At 60.0% G+C, this 3429-nt stretch overlaps 1 protein-coding gene across 7 annotated transcripts in view; it reads left to right on the plus strand.

Moving 5' to 3' along the window:
* Positions 1-1248: 1248 nt before the first annotated feature.
* SH3TC1 (SH3 domain and tetratricopeptide repeats 1) overlaps positions 1249-3429 on the plus strand; it is a 42749-nt gene continuing 40568 nt past the window's right edge. For 2 of the 7 annotated variants that reach the window (XM_026448272.2, XM_023206840.2), the window contains exons 1-2: positions 1251-1571; positions 3070-3264. The gene's annotated coding sequence lies outside the window, so the exon portion shown is untranslated. Of the gene's footprint in view, positions 1572-3069; positions 3265-3429 lie in introns of all 7 variants that reach the window. The other 5 variants (XM_023206843.2, XM_023206839.2, XM_023206845.2 and 2 more) reach the window with 3 other exon arrangements.

Genomic DNA, 3429 nt, shown 5'->3' on the forward strand with positions numbered 1-3429 from the left:
TGAGGCAAGCGGCAGCCCCTGGGCAGAGCCTGTGATTAGAGAAAGGTGAACAGGACGGGAGGGTGAGGATGAAGGACGAGGATGAAGGACGCAGGTGTGGGCTGGGAGAGGCTTTGACCTGAGTAGCTCACCTGGGGTGGGAATTCTCAGCCTGGGGCAACTTCACCCCTAGGGGATCAATATCTGAGCTGTTTGGCTGTTCTGATTAGAGGAGGGGGCTACTGGCATCCAGTGGGTGGAGGCCAGGGACCAGCTAAAACCCTCCAGTGCACAGGACAGCCCCCTGCCCTGCAGCAAAGAAGGATGCGACCCCAAATGTCAGTAGTGCCTTGGTTGAAAAGCCCAGCCCTAAAGCCCTCAGGACCAGTCAGAACTGGTTCCAGTCTTATCTTCTGGCTGGTCACTGGCCTTGGGCATGTCACATTACCCCCTGAGACTTAGTTTTCCTATCTGTGAGATGGATACGTTACTATTTAACTTAGCGATTATTCTTGGTTTTATTAAACCAGGTGTGTGTAAAGCACCAACCTATCACAGCACAGGATGGAGGGATCCCTCCCATTCCCATTTCCTAGAGCTGGGCCGGAGCCAGCAGCCCACATCCACCACGCGGGTGCTCATACTCCTGTGTTGGCAAGGCCATCAGAGCAGGCAGGCAGGCAGGGCCAGCAGAGTTCAGTTCTTCTGCCTGTTGTCCCAGCTGACTTGAGCCCAGGCCAGGCTTCCTCAGCGGGCAGGGGTGAGATTCCGTGCTTTGGCCTTGGGTCCGCCTGGCCAGGGAGGTTTCTGCTCTCAAACCTGGCTCAGGCCTGGAGCCAGTGGGGGGAGGTAAAGAGGTAGGCCTGTTGGGACAGGCCAGGTTAACCAGGAGAGCTTGCGGTGAGGAGGGGCGCACATCTCTTCCCCTAAGTGTTCCCATTGATGGAGCCAGTGGCCCCGACAGCACCCGGGCGGAGACGGAAGGAGTGGCATGTGAGCGTTTGTGTGCATATGTGTGCCTGTCTATGTGTGCACACACTTGTGCTCATGAGTCTGTGTGCCCATGCACATGTGTGTGTGTCTGCACATCGTGTGTGTGTGTGTATGCATGTGTGTATGCAGGCATGCATATGTGTATGTGTGTGCAGTAAGTAGAAGAGGAACAGAGAGCAGAGCTGAGGCTGGCAGGGCTGGAGGGTGGGTGGCTGGTAGACTTCCCCAATCCCAACCTAGGCGGGGGCTGGGTGCCCCTGGCCTCTACTACAGAACCTGGGGGCTGGGCAGCGGGCAGGCAGGACAGGGCCTGGAGCCGGTCCAGGAAGGAGCTAATGATCAACCCGCTGCGGTGTCTGTGCAGCCGCGCTGGGCCTGCCTCTCCGTCACCGGCCCTCAGGCGCAGGGAGGAAGTAGGGCAGGAAGCAGGGGGCGGAGGCCGCTGTGCAGTCAGCCCTGCTGTGGGCGGCCCCTGCCTGCTCCGTCCAGCTGGAGACAGCCCTGTGGGGCCAGCCAGCGCTGGGCCAGGAGTGGCCACCTGGTGCCTGCGTGCTACAGTCCTGTGGGCCTGGGAGCTGCCTCCGAGGAGCACGCCGCAGGTACGGGGGGTTCCGGGGCAGGCGGGGTGTGGACTAGCCGAGCAGGCTGCTGTCTGCGGGTCTTGCCACGGTTGGATCTTTACACTTTCTTGAGGGCTTTTCTGAGCTGTTTCGAATGGGGGTGGAGCGAAACTGCGAGCTGGGGGCCTCAGGGAGGTCGGCGGCACCCTCAGCAGACCCCACTCAGAGCTCACAGGTGCTGGCAGTGCCAATCCGCAGTGATTACGGGCAATGATTTCAGCTTTGACAAAGCACCCTTGCTTCTGGGACCTGGCCTGACCCCATGCTGACCTTTGGCATGAGCAGCCCTGGGGGTCTGGGAGCAGAGCCAGCCTGTTGCTGGATTCCAAGTCCAGCCGGTCTTAGGTGTGACCCCAGCCCCCGGTTAGCTCGGGCCACACTGCCAGACCCACCAGGGCGAGCCCAGCGCCTCTAAGCCTCACCCGGCACCGTGGTGGCTGTAACCAGCCACTCTGACGCTGCCACCTGGGTTTCTTTTCCAACAACCAAATGGACCCGCGACTGGACTAGGGGCTCCAGCCTGAAAATTCCAGGGAGGGCCTGGGCCCAGCCTTCAACTGCAGGTGTGCCGGGGCGTGTGGTCCCATGTGTGTACACCACTGAGACCCCCGTGGGCCTGTGCGTGATTCCCCAGGAGCCCCGGGAGCCCTGCCCTGTCTGTGAAGCGGGAGTTTCCGACCTTTTGCCGTTGACGAGGCTCAAATGAGATGAATAGCAAAGTGACACTGGGGGGAGTTAGCGGCGTCGGCCAGGGCCGGGGGCAGCCTACATGTGGGCCGGCCATTCAGGGTGTGGCCTCCCAGCGCCAGGCAGCGGGACCGCGGCTGAGCTTGTGGCTGGAGGCAAGGCTGGGCCCAAGTCAGGGTTAGGTTTAGGATGGGTATGCGGGGGCTGGGCTCAGACCGCCTGGGTTCAACCCCACCTGTGCTGCTTGGCTGTGTGACCTTGGGCAGGCAGAGTCACCGCAGCTGATGGCTCATTTGTGAAAGGGGCATGGTGGTGCCTCCCTCCTCCAGGTGAGCCAAGGATGCTGTGAGCACCCTGGACGGTCATAATTATGTGACTGTCGACACCGTTGTGACAGCGATGACAACTGTGTCCTGTGTCGGGCGCTGGGCCAGTGTTTTATGCATGGAGACATCGCTCGCTCTTCCAGCAACATGAGTGAGGATGGCCGCACAACACAGAAGAGGAAGGCAGGGCCCAGGAGTGCACGGGTGCGCCTGTTTCCCGTGCTGCCAAAGCGCATGACAGAGCCCTCTTGGTCATGTTCTCTCGAAGCTCTGGAGGTCGGAATTCCGAACTCAAGGTGTCCCTCAGAAGGCTCCTGGGGCGGCTCCTCCCTGCCTCTTCCCGCTCCTTGTGGCTCCGGGCGCTCCTTGGCTGTGATTACATCAGTCCACTCTCCGCCCTGGTGGTCATGTGGCCTCCTCTCCAGTTCCTCTGTGTGCCTCCGCGTCTTCTCTTTTACTCACAGGGACACCAGGCACTGGATTTAGGGCCATCCTCATCTGGAACACCCTCATCTTAAGTGAAGGTCACTTCATCTGCACAGACCATTTCCAAATAAGGCCCCATTCTGAGGTTCCCGTGGGCATGAATTTTGAAAGGACAGTGTCAGCCCAGGATGCGAGGTGACAAGTCAACCCTCCAGAGGTGCTTGGTGGCATAGGTGAGGTCTCAATGGCCCTAGAAGTATTTGTTCAGTAACAGCCTGGCGAAAGCTTGGCCAAAGCTTCCCAAACCCGTTCAGGGCCGGCCCAGGCCCTCTCCCTCCTTCTTCCAGCCCACATTCACCAAACTCTACGGACCAGGAGCACTGTCCCTTTAACCCACT

The sequence above is a fragment of the Piliocolobus tephrosceles genome, chromosome 3, assembly GCF_002776525.5.
Source record: "Piliocolobus tephrosceles isolate RC106 chromosome 3, ASM277652v3, whole genome shotgun sequence".
NCBI classification, from domain to species: domain Eukaryota; kingdom Metazoa; phylum Chordata; class Mammalia; order Primates; family Cercopithecidae; genus Piliocolobus; species Piliocolobus tephrosceles.